The following is a 19,745-nucleotide window of genomic DNA, read 5'->3' on the forward strand; positions in this document are numbered from 1 at the left end:
GATACTGACTGCTGAGCCGTGTATCTAATCCTCTCCTGTGTGATACTGACTGCTGAGCCCTGTATCTAATCCTATACTGTGTGATACTGACTGCTGAGCCGTGTATCTAATCCTCTCCTGTGTGATACTGACTGCTGAGCCCTGTATCTAATCCTATACTGTGTGATACTGACTGCTGAGCCGTGTATCTAATCCTCTCCTGTGTGATACTGACTGCTGAGCCCTGTATCTAATCCTATACTGTGTGATACTGACTGCTGAGCCGTGTATCTAATCCTATCCTGTGTGATACTGGGGGTCACATTGTGTCTCGTGTTTATACTCTGTGGATACAATGTATCACTGGCCTGGAATGCTGGGAATGGCCGGAGCAGCAGAGTTGGGTGTGCAAGAATGAGAGGCGGAACCTGCTGTCACCCCCGGGCACAGAGACTGCAGAGGAAGTCAGAGAGTGCAGGAGAGAGGAGAAGAGAGAAGAGAGAGAGAGAGAGGAGAAGAGAGAGAAGAGAGAGAGGAGAAGAGAGAGAAGAGAGAGAGGAGAAGAGAGAGAAGAGAGAGAGGAGAAGAGAGAAGAGAGAGTGCAGGAGAAGAGAGAGTGCAGGAGAATCACAGAGTGCAGGGTCGGTGTGCGGAGGGTCGGAGAGTCCTAGAGAGCTGGTCCGGAGTGGAGGAAGTCTGAGAACACAGGAGAGAGCGCAATGGAGACTGTTCGGTGTCTGTGGAGAGAGCGCAGTGTAGTGTGAGACAGCGGAGCCCGAGAGCTGCATGTGGGTCCAATGTAGAAGAAGAGACCGCAGCCAATACAGCGAGACCAGAGGGAGGAGGATGGACCCCCAGTGACTGCAGCCCCCACAGGTGACGACCCCCAAACTTTACACCCTGTACGTCTCTCCATGTAATGTCTGTACTGCTGCCCAGTTATAGAGACCCTGCACCCCGATACCTGCTACACCCCAGATATCAGGACCCTGCTCCCCGATACCTGCTACACCCCAGATATCAGGACCCTGCACCCCGATACCTGCTACACCCCAGATATCAGGACCCTGCTCCCCGATACCTGCTACACCCCAGATATCAGGACCCTGCACCCCGATACCTGCTACACCCCAGATATCAGGACCCTGCACCCCGATACCTGCTACACCCCAGATATCAGGACCCTGCACCCCGATACCTGCTACACCCCAGATATCAGGACCCTGCACCCCGATACCTGCTACACCCCAGATATCAGGACCCTGCACCCCGATACCTGCTACACCCCAGATATCGGGACCCTGCACCCCGATACCTGCTACACCCCAGATATCAGGACCCTGCACCCCGATACCTGCTACACCCCAGATATCAGGACCCTGCACCCCAATACCTGCTACACCCCAGATATCAGGACCCTGCACCCCGATACCTGCTACACCCCAGATATCAGGACCCTGCACCCCGATACCTGCTACACCCCAGATATCAGGACCCTGCACCCCGATACCTGCTACACCCCAGATATCAGGACCCTGCACCCCGATACCTGCTACACCCCAGATATCCGGACCCTGCACCCCGATACCTGCTACACCCCAGATATCAGGACCCTGCACCCCGATACCTGCTACACCCCAGATATCAGGACCCTGCACCCCGATACCTGCTACACCCCAGATATCAGGACCCTGCACCCCGATACCTGCTACACCCCAGATATCAGGACCCTGCACCCCGATACCTGCTACACCCCAGATATCCGGACCCTGCACCCCGATACCTGCTACACCCCAGATATCAGGACCCTGCACCCCGATACCTGCTACACCCCAGATATCAGGACCCTGCACCTCGATACCTGCTACACCCCAGATATCGGGACCCTGCACCCCGATACCTGCTACACCCCAGATATCGGGACCCTGCACCCCGATACCTGCTACACCCCAGATATCCGGACCCTGCACCCCGATACCTGCTACACCCCAGATATCAGGACCCTGCACCCCGATACCTGCTACACCCCAGATATCAGGACCCTGCACCCCGATACCTGCTACACCCCAGATATCAGGACCCTGCACCCCGATACCTGCTACACCCCAGATATCAGGACCCTGCACCCCGATACCTGCTACACCCCAGATATCAGGACCCTGCACCCCGATACCTGCTACACCCCAGATATCGGGACCCTGCACCCTGATACCTGCTACACCCCAGATATCAGGACCCTGCACCCCGATACCTGCTACACCCCAGATATCAGGACCCTGCACCCCGATACCTGCTACACCCCAGGTATCAGGACCCTGCACCCCGATACCTGCTACACCCCAGATATCAGGACCCTGCACCCCGATACCTGCTACACCCCAGATATCCGGACCCTGCTCCCCGATACCTGCTACACCCCAGATATCAGGACCCTGCACCCCGATACCTGCTACACCCCAGATATCGGGACCCTGCACCCCGATACCTGCTACACCCCAGATATCCGGACCCTGCACCCTGATACCTGCTACACCCCAGATATCCGGACCCTGCACCCTGATACCTGCTACACCCCAGATTCGGACTTTTCAGGATCCCAAGGTTCATCTTTGCTTCCTCCACAGAAGCATGAACATGTCACCAACACAAGACATATGCAAGCTATAAATCTAATTTTGGAAGAAAAAAAGGACAAATGGTTTAGTGGAAAAAGATTTTTATGTGTGAAAAAAATAAGACAATTCTGAACAAAAAAAGTTCACACGAAAAAATCCACAATTCCAAATGTAACAGTCCGGGAGGACACCTAAAGCCGGAGTCACACACAACGTATACAAATACGGCGATGGCCGAGATACGGAGACAATGTCCTCAACACTGATCCGCGAGGATGAGATGTTTTTCTCCAAAAATTATCTGTGTGGCGAGATTTTCTCCCCACCTTGCAAAATGGACATAGAATGGACCCATGGCGTCAAATGTTTGTAAAAACATATATACAGTCTATATATATACAGTATACAGTGCCTACAAGTAGTATTCAACCCCCTGCAGATTTAGCAGGTTTAATAAGATGCAAATAAGTTAGAGCCTTCAAACTTCAAACAAGAGCAGGATTTATTAACAGATGCATAAATCTTACAAACCAAAAAGTTTTGTTGCTCAGTTAAATTTTTTATAAATTTTAAACATAAAAGTGTGGGTCAATTATTATTCAACCCCTAGGTTTAATATTTTGTGGAATAACCTTTGTTTGCAATTACAGCTAATAATCGTCTTTTATAAGACCTGATCAGGCCGGCACAGGTCTCTGGAGTTATCTTGGCCCACTCCTCCATGCAGATCTTCTCCAAGTTATCTAGGTTCTTTGGGTGTCTCATGTGGACTTTAATCTTGAGCTCCTTCCACAAGTTTTCAATTGGGTTAAGGTCAGGAGACTGACTAGGCCACTGCAACACCTTGATTTTTTGCCTCTTGAACCAGGCCTTGGTTTTCTTGGCTGTGTGCTTTGGGTCGTTGTCTTGTTGGAAGATGAAATGACGACCCATCTTAAGATCCTTGATGGAAGAGCGGAGGTTCTTGGCCAAAATCTCCAGGTAGGCTATCCATCTTCCCATGGATGCGGACCAGATGGCCAGGCCCCTTGGCTGAGAAACAGCCCCACAGCATGATGCTGCCACCACCATGCTTGACTGTAGGGATGGTATTCTTGGGGTCGTATGCAGTGCCATCCAGTCTCCAAACGTCACGTGTGTGGTTGGCACCAAAGATCTCGATCTTGGTCTCATCAGACCAGAGAACCTTGAACCAGTCAGTCTCAGAGTCCTCCAAGTGATCATGAGCAAACTGTAGACGAGCCTTGACATGACGCTTTGAAAGTAAAGGTACCTTACGGGCTCGTCTGGAACGGAGACCATTGCGGTGGAGTATGTTACTTATGGTATTGACTGAAACCAATGTCCCCACTGCCATGAGATCTTCCCGGAGCTCCTTCCTTGTTGTCCTTGGGTTAGCCTTGACTCTTCGGACAAGCCTGTCCTCAGCACGGGAGGAAACTTTCAAAGGCTGTCCAGGCCGTGGAAGGCTAACAGTAGTTCCATAAGCCTTCCACTTCCGGATGATGCTCCCAACAGTGGAGACAGGTAGGCCCAACTCCTTGGAAAGGGTTTTGTACCCCTTGCCAGCCTTGTGACCCTCCACGATCTTGTTTCTGATGGCCTTGGAATGCTCCTTTGTCTTTCTCATGTTGGCCATGTATGAGTGCTGTTCACAAGTTTGGGGAGGGTCTTAAATAGTCAGAAAAGGCTGGAAAAAGAGATAATTAATCCAAACATGTGAAGCTCATTGTTCTTTGTGCCTGAACTACTTCTTAATACTTTAGGGGAACCAAACAGAATTCTGGTGGGTTGAGGGGTTGAATAATAAATGACCCTCTGAAAAGACTTTTCACAATTTAAAAAATAAATAAACAAAGAAATAACATTATTTTTGCTGCAGTGCATTTCACACTTCCAGGCTGATCTACAGTCCAAATGTCACAATGCCAAGTTAATTCCAAACCTGTAAACCTGCTAAATCTGCAAATCTGCAGGGGGTTGAATACTACTTGTAGGCACTGTATATATATATATATATATATATATATATATATATATAGATAGATAGATAGATATCAGTGAGACACATATATACAGTCATGGCCAAAAGTATTCACACCCCTGCAATTCTGTCAGATAATACTCAGTTTATTCCTGAAAATGATTGCAAACACAAATTATTTGGTATTATTATCTTCATTTAATTTGTCTTAAATGAAAAAAACACAAAAAGCATTGTCCTAAAGCCAAATTGGATATAATTCCACACCAAACATAAAAAAGGGGGTGGACAAAAGTATTGGCACTGTTGGAAAAATCCTGTGATGCTTCTGTAATTAGTGTAATTAACAGCACCTGTAACTTACCTGTGCACCTAACAGTTGTTGGCAATAACTACATCACACTTGCAGCCAGTTGACATGGATTAAAGTTGACTCAACCTCTGTCCTGTGTCCTTGTGTGACCACATTGAGCATGGAGAAAAGAAAGAAGACCAAAGAACTGTCTGAGGACTTGAGAAACCAAATTGTGAGGAAGCATGAGCAATCTCAAGGCTACAAGTCCATCTCCAAAGACCTGAATGTTCCTGTGTCCACCGTGCGCAGTGTCATCAAGAAGTGTAAAGCCCATGGCACTGTGGCTAACCTCCCTAGATGTGGACGCAAAAGAAAAATTGACGAGATTTCAACGCAAGATTGTGCGGATGTTGGTTAAGGAACCCCGACTAACATCCAAACAAGTTCAAGCGGCCCTGCAGTCCGAGGGTACAACAGTGTCAACCCGTACTATCCGTCGGCGTCTGAATGAAAAGGGACTGTATGGTAGGAGACCCAGGAAGACCCCACTTCTTACCCAGAGACATAAAAAAGCCAGGCTGGAGTTTGCCAAAATTTACCAGAAAAAGCCTAAAACGTTTTGGAAGAATGTTCTCTGGTCAGATGAGACAAAAGTAGAGCTTTTTGGGCAAAGGCATCAACATAGAGTTTACAGGAGAAAAAAAGAGGCATTCAAAGAAAAGAACACGGTCCCTACAGTCAAACATGGTGGAGGTTCCCTGATGTTTTGGGGTTGCTTTGCTGCCTCTGGCACTGGACTGCTTGACCGTGTGCATGGCATTATGAAGTCTGAAGACTACCAACAAATTTTGCAGCATAATGTAGGGCCCAGTGTGAGAAAGCTGGGTCTCCCTCAGAGGTCATGGGTCTTCCAGCAGGACAATGACCCAAAACACACTTCAAAAAGCACTAGAAAATGGTTTGAGAGAAAGCACTGGAGACTTCTAAGGTGGCAGCAATGAGTCCAGACCTGAATCCCATAGAACACCTGCGGAGAGATCTAACAATGGCAGTTTGGAGAAGGCACCCTTCAAATATCAGGGACCTGGAGCAGTTTGCCAAAGAAGAATGGTCTAAAATTCCAGCAGAGCATTGTAAGAAACTCATTGATGGTTACCGGAAGCGGTTGGTCGCAGATATTTTGGCTAAAGGTTGTGCAACCAAGTATTAGGCTGAGGGTGCCAATACTTTTGTCTGGCCCATTTTTGGAGTTTTGTGTGAAATGATCAATGTTTTGCTTTTTGCTTCATTCTCTTTTGTGTTTTTTCATTTAAGACAAATTAAATGAAGATAATAATACCAAAGAATCAATATCACCATTACACACTGAATGGGAAACCACTGGGTAAATCTGACAGGGAGAAGGACTTGGGGATCCTAGTTAATGATAAATTTACCTGGAGCAGCCAGTGCCAGGCAGCAGCTGCCAAGGCAAACAGGATCATGGGGTGCATTAAAAGAGGTCTGGATACACATGATGAGAGCATTATACTGCCTCTGTACAAATCCCTAGTTAGACCGCACATGGAGTACTGTGTCCAGTTTTGGGCACCGGTGCTCAGGAAGGATATAATGGAACTAGAGAGAGTACAAAGGAGGGCAACAAAATTAATAAAGGGGATGGGAGAACTACAATACCCAGATAGATTAGCGAAATTAGGATTATTTAGTCTAGAAAAAAGACGACTGAGGGGCGATCTAATAACCATGTATAAGTATATAAGGGGACAATACAAATATCTCGCTGAGGATCTGTTTATACCAAGGAAGGTGACGGGCACAAGGGGGCATTCTTTGCGTCTGGAGGAGAGAAGGTTTTTCCACCAACATAGAAGAGGATTCTTTACTGTTAGGGCAGTGAGAATCTGGAATTGCTTGCCTGAGGAGGTGGTGATGGCGAACTCAGTCGAGGGGTTCAAGAGAGGCCTGGATGTCTTCCTGGAGCAGAACAATATTGTATCATACAATTAGGTTCTGTAGAAGGACGTAGATCTGGGGATTTATTATGATGGAATATAGGCTGAACTGGATGGACAAATGGCTTTTTTCGGCCTTACTATGTAATTTGTGATTACAATCATTTTCAGGAAGAAACTGAGTATTATCTGACAGAATTGCAGGGGTGCCAATGCTTTTGGCCATGACTGTATAGTAATATGGCCGCCCTTCTCCTCAGTGTGATATAGTAATATGGCCGCTCTTCTCCTCAGTGTGATATCTATATATATATATATATATATATATATATATATATATATATATATATATATATATATAATTGTCTAAGGGTTTTTCCGTCTGTCTGTCTGTCTGTCTGTCTGTCCTGGAAATCCCAGCTCTCTGATTGGTCGAGGCCGCCAGGCCTCGACCAATCAGCAATGGGCACAGCGACGATGATGTCATAATGGTTGCCATGGCGACAATAGTAACATAGTAACATAGTAACATAGTTAGTAAGGCCGAAAAAGACATTTGTCCATCCAGTTCAGCCTATATTCCATCATAATAAATCCCCAGATCTACGTCCTTCTACAGAACCTAATAATTGTATGATACAATATTGTTCTGCTCCAGGAAGACATCCAGGCCTCTCTTGAACCCCTCGACTGAGTTTGCCATCACCACCTCCTCAGGCAAGCAATTCCAGATTCTCACTGCCCTAACAGTAAAGAATCCTCTTCTATGTTGGTGGAAAAACCTTCTCTCCTCCAGACGCAAAGAATGCCCCCTTGTGCCCGTCACCTTCCTTGGTATAAACAGATCCTCAGCGAGATATTTGTATTGTCCCCTTATATACTTATACATGGTTATTAGATCGCCCCTCAGTCGTCTTTTTTCTAGACTAAATAATCCTAATTTCGCTAATCTATCTGGGTATTGTAGTTCTCCCATCCCCTTTATTAATTTTGTTGCCCTCCTTTGTACTCTCTCTAGTTCCATTATATCCTTCCTGAGCACCGGTGCCCAAAACTGGACACAGTACTCCATGTGCGGTCTAACTAGGGATTTGTACAGAGGCAGTATAATGCTCTCATCATGTGTATCCAGACCTCTTTTAATGCACCCCATGATCCTGTTTGCCTTGGCAGCTGCTGCCTGGCACTGGCTGCTCCAGGTAAGTTTATCATTAACTAGGATCCCCAAGTCCTTCTCCCTGTCAGATTTACCCAGTGGTTTCCCGTTCAGTGTGTAATGGTGATATTGATTCCCTCTTCCCATGTGTATAACCTTACATTTATCATTGTTAAACCTCATCTGCCACCTTTCAGCCCAAGTTTCCAACTTATCCAGATCCATCTGTAGCAGAATACTATCTTCTCTTGTATTAACTGCTTTACATAGTTTTGTATCATCTGCAAATATCGATATTTTACTGTGTAAACCTTCTACCAGATCATTAATGAATATGTTGAAGAGAACAGGTCCCAATACTGACCCCTGCGGTACCCCACTGGTCACAGCGACCCAGTTAGAGACTATACCATTTATAACCACCCTCTGCTTTCTATCACTAAGCCAGTTACTAACCCATTTACACACATTTTCCCCCAGACCAAGCATTCTCATTTTGTGTACCAACCTCTTGTGCGGCACGGTATCAAACGCTTTGGAAAAATCGAGATATACCACGTCCAATGACTCACCGTGGTCCAGCCTATAGCTTACCTCTTCATAAAAACTGATTAGATTGGTTTGACAGGAGCGATTTCTCATAAACCCATGCTGATATGGAGTTAAACAGTTATTCTCATTGAGATAATCCAGAATAACATCCCTCAGAAACCCTTCAAATATTTTACCAACAATAGAGGTTAGACTTACTGGCCTATAATTTCCAGGTTCACTTTTAGAGCCCTTTTTGAATATTGGCACCACATTTGCTATGCGCCAATCCTGCGGAACAGACCCTGTCGCTATAGAGTCACTAAAAATAAGAAATAATGGTTTATCTATTACATTACTTAGTTCTCTTAGTACTCGTGGGTGTATGCCATCCGGACCCGGAGATTTATCTATTTTAATCTTATTTAGCCGGTTTCGCACCTCTTCTTGGGTTAGATTGGTGACCCTTAATATAGGGTTTTCATTGTTTCTTGGGATTTCACCTAGCATTTCATTTTCCACCGTGAATACCGTGGAGAAGAAGGTGTTTAATATGTTAGCTTTTTCCTCGTCATCTACAACCATTCTTTCCTCACTATTTTTTAAGGAGCCTACATTTTCAGTTTTTATTCTTTTACTATTGATATAGTTGAAGAACAGTTTGGGATTAGTTTTACTCTCCTTAGCAATGTGCTCCTCTGTTTCCTTTTTGGCAGCTTTAATTAGTTTTTTAGATAAAGTATTTTTCTCCCTATAGTTTTTTAGAGCTACAATGGTGCCATCCTGCTTTATGACAATGATGTCATAAAGGTTTCTTCGACCAATCAGCGACGGGCACAGCGACGATGATGTCATAATGGTTGCCATGGCGACAATGATGTCATAAAGGTTTCTTCGACCAATCAGCGACAGGCACAGCGACGATGATGTCATAATGGTTGCCATGGCGACAATGATGTCATAAAGGTTTCTTCGACCAATCAGCGACGGGCACAGCGACGATGATGTCATAATGGTTGCCATGGCGACAATGATGTCATAAAGGTTTCTTCGACCAATCAGCAACGGGCACAGCGACGATGATGTCATAATGGTTGCCATGGTGACAATGATGTCATAAAGGTTGCCTCGACCAATCAGCGACGGGCACAGTCTGCCGCGAATTCTGGAATCATCATTGTCCATATACTACGGGGACATGCATATTCTAGAATACCCGATGCGTTAGAATCGGGCCACAATCTAGTAGTAATATATTTAGTAATATGGCCGCCCTTCTCCTCAGTGTGATATAGTAATATATATAGTAATATGGCCGCCCTTCTCCTCAGTGTGATATAGTAATATATATAGTAATATGGCCGCCCTTCTCCTCAGTGTGGTATAGTAATATATATAGTAATATGGCCGCCCTTCTCCTCAGTGTGATATAATAATGTATATAGTAATATGGCCGCCCTTCTCCTCAGTGTGGTATAGTAATATATATATAGCAATATGGCCGCCCTTCTCCTCAGTGTGATATAGGAATATACCGTATATAGTAATATGGCCGCCCTTCTCCTCAGAGTGATATAGTAATATATATAGTAATATGGCTGCCCTTCTCCTCAGTGTGATATAGTAATATATATAGTAATATGGCCGCCCTTCTCCTCAGTGTGATATAGTAATATATATAGTAATATGGCTGCCCTTCTCCTCAGTGTGATATAGTAATATATATAGTAATATGGCCGCCCTTCTTCTCAGTGTGATATAGTAATATATATAGCAATATGGCCGCCCTTCTCCTCAGTGTGATATAGGAATATACCGTATATAGTAATATGGCCGCCCTTCTCCTCAGAGTGATATAGTAATATATATAGTAATATGGCCGCCCTTCTCCTCAGTGTGATATAGTAATATGGCCGCCCTTCTCCTCAGTGTGATATAGTAATATATATAGTAATATGGCCGCCCTTCTCCTCAGTGTGATATAGTAATATATATATATAGTAATATGGCCGCTGTTCTCCTCAGTGTGATATAATAATATATATAGTAATATGGCTGCCCTTCTCCTCAGTGTGATATAGTAATATATATAGTAATATGGCCGCCCTTCTCCTCAGTGTGATATAGTAATATATATATATAGTAATATGGCCGCTGTTCTCCTCAGTGTGATATAATAATATATATAGTAATATGGCCGCCCTTCTCCTCAGTGTGATATAGTAATATATATAGTAATATGGCCGCCCTTCTCCTCAGTGTGATATAGTAATATATATAGTAATATGGCCGCCCTTCTCCTCAGTGTGATATAGTAATATATATAGTAATATGGCCGCCCTTCTCCTCAGTGTGATATAGTAATATATATAGTAATATGGCCGCCGTTCTCCTCAGTGTGATATAGTAATATATATAGTAATATGGCCGTCCTTCTCCTCAGTGTGATATAGTAATATATGTAGTAATATGGCTGCCCTTCTCCTCAGTGTGATATAGTATTTTATATAGTAATATGGCTGCCCTTCTCCTCAGTGTGATATAGTAATATATATAGTAATATGGCTGCCCTTCTCCTCAGTGTGATGTAGTAATATATATAGTAATATGGCCGCCCTTCTCCTCAGTGTGATATAGTAATATATATAGTAATATGGCCGCCCTTCTCCTCAGTGTGATATAGTAATATATATAGTAATATGGCTGCCCTTCTCCTCAGTGTGATATAGTAATATATATAGTAATATGGCCGCCCTTCTCCTCAGTGTGATATAGTAATATATATAGTAATATGGCTGCCCTTCTCCTCAGTGTGATATAGTAATATATATATAGGACATTATTGCAAGAGAGCTTGGCTGAGTAGATTACACAAGAAGGAAAACACACAGCAAGTCAGCAGGATCTAGGAGCAACATGGCAGATGTGACAACCTACATGGTGAGCTGCAGCATGTGCTACATGTTCACAGATCGACCAGAAGAAGAATCCAATTTCACCTGTCAGAAGTGTAGACTAGTGGCCCTTTTAGAAGAAAAGGTGCGGGGTCTGGAAGAAAGAATAGCAACTTTGAAACTCATCAAAGAGAATGAAGACTTTCTAGACAGAACAGAAGCATCTCTACTGGTCACAGAAGGTGCAAAAAGTGTCAGAGAACCTCCAAAAGCAGATGAGTGGAAGCATGTGACCAAAAGAAGCAAGAAGACCATGGAGAAATCACCAACCACACAACTGAAGAACCGATATCAAATCTTTGTAGAGGATGAAGATGGCACACCTAAGAATGAAGCAATACCAGCAAGCAAAAAAGAAAAGGGCACACAGCAACAAGTGACAGCAAAAAGTACAGCCAAGAAGCAACGAAGAGTGGTGGTGGTGGGAGACTCACTACTGAGAGGCACCGAAGCAGCCATCTGCAGACCGGACATAACTGCAAGAGAAGTATGCTGCCTTCCAGGTGCGATGATCAAGGATGTGACCGATAGGATACCAAAGCTCTTCAGCTCCAAGGACGTCCACCCATTTCTTCTGATACATGTTGGCACCAATGACACGGCAAGGAAGGACCTACCGACAATCTGCAAGGACTTTGAAGAGTTGGGGAAGAAAGTAAAGGAACTGGATGCACAGGTAGTTTTTTCTTCTATCCTTCCAGTAGACAGGCATGGCACCAGGAGATGGAACAGGATCCTTGATGCAAACAACTGGCTAAGACGATGGTGCAGACAACAAGGATTTGGATTCCTGGACCACGGTGTGAATTACTGGTATGATGGACTCCTCGCCAGAGACGGACTACACCTCAACAAACCTGGGAAACACACATTCGCCAGAAGACTCGCTACACTCATCAGGAGGGCGTTAAACTAGAAGAAGAGGGGACGGGAAGAAAAACATTAGACTCGAACAAAGACGACCCAGGAAAACATACTCAGAAGGGAGGTAAGAACATTTCTAAAACAATCCACAGCGAGGAGATTGGAACAAAACAAAATCCTCTAAACTGCATGCTCGCAAACGCCAGAAGCCTGACAAACAAGATGGAAGAACTAGAAGCAGAAATATCTACAGGTAACTTTGACATAGTGGGAATAACCGAGACATGGTTAGATGAAAGCTATGACTGGGCAGTTAACTTACAGGGTTACAGTCTGTTTAGAAAGGATCGTAAAAATCGGAGAGGAGGAGGGGTTTGTCTCTATGTAAAGTCTTGTCTAAAGTCCACTTTAAGGGAGGATATTAGCGAAGGGAATGAGGATGTCGAGTCCATATGGGTTGAAATTCATGGAGGGAAAAATGGTAACAAAATTCTCATTGGGGTCTGTTACAAACCCCCAAATATAACAGAAAGCATGGAAAGTCTACTTCTAAAGCAGATAGATGAAGCTGCAACCCATAATGAGGTCCTGGTTATGGGGGACTTTAACTACCCGGATATTAACTGGGAAACAGAAACCTGTGAAACCCATAAAGGCAACAGGTTTCTGCTAATAACCAAGAAAAATTATCTTTCACAATTGGTGCAGAATCCAACCAGAGGAGCAGCACTTTTAGACCTAATACTATCTAATAGACCTGACAGAATAACAAATCTGCAGGTGGTTGGGCATTTAGGAAATAGCGACCACAATATTGTGCAGTTTCACCTGTCTTTCACTAGGGGGACTTGTCAGGGAGTCACAAAAACATTGAACTTTAGGAAGGCAAAGTTTGAACAGCTTAGAGATGCCCTTAATCTGGTAGACTGGGACAATATCCTCAGAAATGAGAATACAGATAATAAATGGGAAATGTTTAAGAACATCCTAAATAGGCAGTGTAAGCGGTTTATACCTTGTGGGAATAAAAGGACTAGAAATAGGAAAAACCCAATGTGGCTAAACAAAGAAGTAAGACGGGCAATTAACAGTAAAAAGAAAGCATTTGCACTACTAAAGCAGGATGGCACCATTGAAGCTCTAAAAAACTATAGGGAGAAAAATACTTTATCTAAAAAACTAATTAAAGCTGCCAAAAAGGAAACAGAGAAGCACATTGCTAAGGAGAGTAAAACTAATCCCAAACTGTTCTTCAACTATATCAATATTAAAAGAATAAAAACTGAAAATGTAGGCCCCTTAAAAAATAGTGAGGAAAGAATGGTTGTAGATGACGAGGAAAAAGCTAACATATTAAACACCTTCTTCTCCACGGTATTCACGGTGGAAAATGAAATGCTAGGTGAAATCCCAAGAAACAATGAAAACCCTATATTAAGGGTCACCAATCTAACCCAAGAAGAGGTGCGAAACCGGCTAAATAAGATTAAAATAGATAAATCTCCGGGTCCGGATGGCATACACCCACGAGTACTAAGAGAACTAAGTAATGTAATAGATAAACCATTATTTCTTATTTTTAGTGACTCTATAGCGACAGGGTCTGTTCCGCAGGACTGGCGCATAGCAAATGTGGTGCCAATATTCAAAAAGGGCTCTAAAAGTGAACCTGGAAATTATAGGCCAGTAAGTCTAACCTCTATTGTTGGTAAAATATTTGAAGGGTTTCTGAGGGATGTTATTCTGGATTATCTCAATGAGAATAACTGTTTAACTCCATATCAGCATGGGTTTATGAGAAATCGCTCCTGTCAAACCAATCTAATCAGTTTTTATGAAGAGGTAAGCTATAGACTGGACCACGGTGAGTAATTGGACGTGGTATATCTCGATTTTTCCAAAGCGTTTGATACCGTGCCGCACAAGAGGTTGGTACACAAAATGAGAATGCTTGGTCTGGGGGAAAATGTGTGTAAATGGGTTAGTAACTGGCTTAGTGATAGAAAGCAGAGGGTGGTTATAAATGGTATAGTCTCTAACTGGGTCGCTGTGACCAGTGGGGTACCGCAGGGGTCAGTATTGGGACCTGTTCTCTTCAACATATTCATTAATGATCTGGTAGAAGGTTTACACAGTAAAATATCGATATTTGCAGATGATACAAAACTATGTAAAGCAGTTAATACAAGAGAAGATAGTATTCTGCTACAGATGGATCTGGATAAGTTGGAAACTTGGGCTGAAAGGTGGCAGATGAGGTTTAACAATGATAAATGTAAGGTTATACACATGGGAAGAGGGAATCAATATCACCATTACACACTGAACGGGAAACCACTGGGTAAATCTGACAGGGAGAAGGACTTGGGGATCCTAGTTAATGATAAACTTACCTGGAGCAGCCAGTGCCAGGCAGCAGCTGCCAAGGCAAACAGGATCATGGGGTGCATTAAAAGAGGTCTGGATACACATGATGAGAGCATTATACTGCCTCTGTACAAATCCCTAGTTAGACCGCACATGGAGTACTGTGTCCAGTTTTGGGCACCGGTGCTCAGGAAGGATATAATGGAACTAGAGAGAGTACAAAGGAGGGCAACAAAATTAATAAAGGGGATGGGAGAACTACAATACCCAGATAGATTAGCGAAATTAGGATTATTTAGTCTAGAAAAAAGACGACTGAGGGGCGATCTAATAACCATGTATAAGTATATAAGGGGACAATACAAATATCTCGCTGAGGATCTGTTTATACCAAGGAAGGTGACGGGCACAAGGGGGCATTCTTTGCGTCTGGAGGAGAGAAGGTTTTTCCACCAACATAGAAGAGGATTCTTTACTGTTAGGGCAGTGAGAATCTGGAATTGCTTGCCTGAGGAGGTGGTGATGGCGAACTCAGTCGAAGGGTTCAAGAGAGGCCTGGATGTCTTCCTGGAGCAGAACAATATTGTATCATACAATTATTAGGTTCTGTAGAAGGACGTAGATCTGGGTATTTATTATGATGGAATATAGGCTGAACTGGATGGACAAATGTCTTTTTTCGGCCTTACTAACTATGTTACTATGTTACTATGTTACTATATAGTAATATGGCTGCCCTTCTCCTCAGTGTGATATAGTAATATATATAGTAATATGGCTGCCCTTCTCCTCAGTGTGATATAGTAATATATATAGTAATATGGCCGCCATTCTCCTCAGTGTGATATAGTAATATATATAGTAATATGGCTGCCCTTCTCCTCAGTGTGATATAGTAATATATATATATAGTAATATGGCCGCCCTTCTCCTCAGTGTGATATAATAATATATATAGTAATATGGCTGCCCTTCTCCTCAGTGTGATATAGTAATATATATAGTAATATGGCTGCCCTTCTCCTCAGTGTGATATAGTAATATATATAGTAATATGGCCGCCCTTCTCCTCAGTGTGATATAGTAATATATATAGTAATATGGCCGCCCTTCTCCTCTGTGTGATATAGTAATATATATAGTAATATGGCTGCCCTTCTCCTCAGTGTGATATAGTAATATATATAGTAATATGGCTGCCCTTCTCCTCAGTGTGATATAGTAATATATATAGTAATATGGCTGCCCTTCTCCTCAGTGTGATATAGTAATATATATAGTAATATGGCTGCCCTTCTCCTCAGTGTGATATAGTAATATATATAGTAATATGGCCGCCCTTCTCCTCAGTGTGATATAGTAATATATATAGTAATATGGCCGCCCTTCTCCTCAGTGTGATATAGTAATATATATAGTAATATGGCTGCCCTTCTCCTCAGTGTGATATAGTAATATATATAGTAATATGGCCGCCCTTCTCCTCAGTGTGATATAGTAATATATATAGTAATATGGCTGCCCTTCTCCTCAGTGTGATATAGTAATATATATAGTAATATGGCCGCCCTTCTCCTCAGTGTGATATAGTAATATATATAGTAATATTGCCGCCCTTCTCCTCAGTGTGATATAGTAATATATATAGTAATATGGCTGCCCTTCTCCTCAGTGTGATATAGTAATATATATAGTAATATGGCTGCCCTTCTCCTCAGTGTGATATAGTAATATATATATATAGTAATATGGCCGCCCTTCTCCTCAGTGTGATATAATAATATATATAGTAATATGGCTGCCCTTCTCCTCAGTGTGATATAGTAATATATATAGTAATATGGCTGCCCTTCTCCTCAGTGTGATATAGTAATATATATAGTAATATGGCCGCCCTTCTCCTCAGTGTGATATAGTAATGTATATAGTAATATGGCCGCCCTTCTCCTCTGTGTGATATAGTAATATATATAGTAATATGGCTGCCCTTCTCCTCAGTGTGATATAGTAATATATATAGTAATATGGCTGCCCTTCTCCTCAGTGTGATATAGTAATATATATAGTAATATGGCTGCCCTTCTCCTCAGTGTGATATAGTAATATATATAGTAATATGGCTGCCCTTCTCCTCAGTGTGATATAGTAATATATATAGTAATATGGCCGCCCTTCTCCTCAGTGTGATATAGTAATATATATAGTAATATGGCTGCCCTTCTCCTCAGTGTGATATAGTAATATATATAGTAACATAGTAACATAGTAACATAGTTAGTAAGGCCGAAAAAAGACATTTGTCCATCCAGTTCAGCCTATATTCCATCATAATAAATACCCAGATCTACGTCCTTCTATAGAACCTAATAATTGTATGATACAATATTGTTCTGCTCCAGGAAGACATCCAGGCCTCTCTTGAACCCCTCGACTGAGTTCGCCATCACCACCTCCTCAGGCAAGCAATTCCAGATTCTCACTGCCCTAACAGTAAAGAATCCTCTTCTATGTTGGTGGAAAAACCTTCTCTCCTCCAGACGCAAAGAATGCCCCCTTGTGCCCGTCACCTTCCTTGGTATAAACAGATCCTCAGCGAGATATTTGTATTGTCCCCTTATATACTTATACATGGTTATTAGATCGCCCCTCAGTCGTCTTTTTTCTAGACTAAACAATCCTAATTTCGCTAATCTATCTGGGTATTGTAGTTCTCCCATCCCCTTTATTAATTTTGTTGCCCTCCTTTGTACTCTCTCTAGTTCCATTATATCCTTCCTGAGCACCGGTGCCCAAAACTGGACACAGTACTCCATGTGCGGTCTAACTAGGGATTTGTACAGAGGCAGTATAATGCTCTCATCATGTGTATCCAGACCTCTTTTAATGCACCCCATGATCCTGTTTGCCTTGGCAGCTGCTGCCTGGCACTGGCTGCTCCAGGTAAGTTTATCATTAACTAGGATCCCCAAGTCCTTCTCCCTGTCAGATTTACCCAGTGGTTTCCCGTTCAGTGTGTAATGGTGATATTGATTCCCTCTTCCCATGTGTATAACCTTACATTTATCATTGTTAAACCTCATCTGCCACCTTTCAGCCCAAGTTTCCAACTTATCCAGATCCATCTGTAGCAGAATACTATCTTCTCTTGTATTAACTGCTTTACATAGTTTTGTATCATCTGCAAATATCGATATTTTACTGTGTAAACCTTCTACCAGATCATTAATGAATATGTTGAAGAGAACAGGTCCCAATACCGACCCCTGCGGTACCCCACTGGTCACAGCGACCCAGTTAGAGACTATACCATTTATAACCACCCTCTGCTTTCTATCACTAAGCCAGTTACTAACCCATTTACACACATTTTCCCCCAGACCAAGCATTCTCATTTTGTGTACCAACCTCTTGTGCGGCACGGTATCAAACGCTTTGGAAAAATCGAGATATACCACGTCCAATGACTCACCGTGGTCCAGTCTATAGCTTACCTCTTCATAAAAACTGATTAGATTGGTTTGACAGGAGCGATTTCTCATAAACCCATGCTGATATGGAGTTAAACAGTTATTCTCATTGAGATAATCCAGAATAACATCCCTCAGAAACCCTTCAAATATTTTACCAACAATAGAGGTTAGACTTACTGGCCTATAATTTCCAGGTTCACTTTTAGAGCCCTTTTTGAATATTGGCACCACATTTGCTATGCGCCAGTCCTGCGGAACAGACCCTGTCGCTATAGAGTCCCTAAAAATAAGAAATAATGGTTTATCTATTACATTACTTAGTTCTCTTAGTACTCGTGGGTGTATGCCATCCGGACCCGGAGATTTATCTATTTTAATCTTATTTAGCCGGTTTCGCACCTCTTCTTGGGTTAGATTGGTGACCCTTAATATAGGGTTTTCATTGTTTCTTGGGATTTCACCTAGCATTTCATTTTCCACCGTGAATACCGTGGAGAAGAAGGTGTTTAATATGTTAGCTTTTTCCTCGTCATCTACAACCATTCTTTCCTCACTATTTTTTAAGGGGCCTACATTTTCAGTTTTTATTCTTTTACTATTGATATAGTTGAAGAACAGTTTGGGATTAGTTTTACTCTCCTTAGCAATGTGCTTCTCTGTTTCCTTTTTGGCAGCTTTAATTAGTTTTTTAGATAAAGTATTTTTCTCCCTATAGTTTTTTAGAGCTTCAATGGTGCCATCCTGCTTTAGTAGTGCAAATGCTTTCTTTTTACTGTTAATTGCCTGTCTTACTTCTTTGTTTAGCCACATTGGGTTTTTCCTATTTCTAGTCCTTTTATTCCCACAAGGTATAAACCGCTTGCACTGCCTATTTAGGATGTTCTTAAACATTTCCCATTTATTATCTGTATTCTCATTTCTGAGGATATTGTCCCAGTCTACCAGATTAAGGGCATCTCTAAGCTGGTCAAACTTTGCCTTCCTAAAGTTCAATGTTTTTGTGACTCCCTGACAAGTCCCCCTAGTGAAAGACAGGTGAAACTGCACAATATTGTGGTCGCTATTTCCTAAATGCCCGACCACCTGCAGATTTGTTATTCTGTCAGGTCTATTAGATAGTATTAGGTCTAAAAGTGCTGCTCCTCTGGTTGGATTCTGCACCAATTGTGAAAGATAATTTTTCTTGGTTATTAGCAGAAACCTGTTGCCTTTATGGGTTTCACAGGTTTCTGTTTCCCAGTTAATATCCGGGTAGTTAAAGTCCCCCATAACCAGGACCTCATTATGGGTTGCAGCTTCATCTATCTGCTTTAGAAGTAGACTTTCCATGCTTTCTGTTATATTTGGGGGTTTGTAACAGACCCCAATGAGAATTTTGTTACCATTTTTCCCTCCATGAATTTCAACCCATATGGACTCGACATCCTCATTCCCTTCGCTAATATCCTCCCTTAAAGTGGACTTTAGACAAGACTTTACATAGAGACAAACCCCTCCTCCTCTCCGATTTTTACGATCCTTTCTAAACAGACTGTAACCCTGTAAGTTAACTGCCCAGTCATAGCTTTCATCTAA

The 19,745-nt window shown here is 42.7% G+C and overlaps 1 protein-coding gene across 3 annotated transcripts in view; it reads left to right on the forward strand.

The window, feature by feature from the left end:
• LOC138671430 (ankyrin repeat domain-containing protein 50-like) overlaps positions 1 to 19,745 on the forward strand; it is an 85,241-nt gene that overhangs the window by 24,448 nt on the left and 41,048 nt on the right. Inside the window, exon 1 of one of the 3 annotated variants that reach the window (XM_069759597.1) lies at positions 440 to 855. The exons of 1 other annotated variant lie outside the window; for it this stretch is intronic. The gene's annotated coding sequence lies outside the window, so the exon portion shown is untranslated. Of the gene's footprint in view, positions 1 to 439; positions 882 to 19,745 lie in introns of those variants that run through there. One more of the 3 variants, XM_069759598.1, reaches the window with a different exon arrangement.

The sequence above is a fragment of the Ranitomeya imitator genome, chromosome 3, assembly GCF_032444005.1.
Source record: "Ranitomeya imitator isolate aRanImi1 chromosome 3, aRanImi1.pri, whole genome shotgun sequence".
In the NCBI taxonomy this organism is placed as follows: Eukaryota; Metazoa; Chordata; class Amphibia; order Anura; family Dendrobatidae; genus Ranitomeya; species Ranitomeya imitator.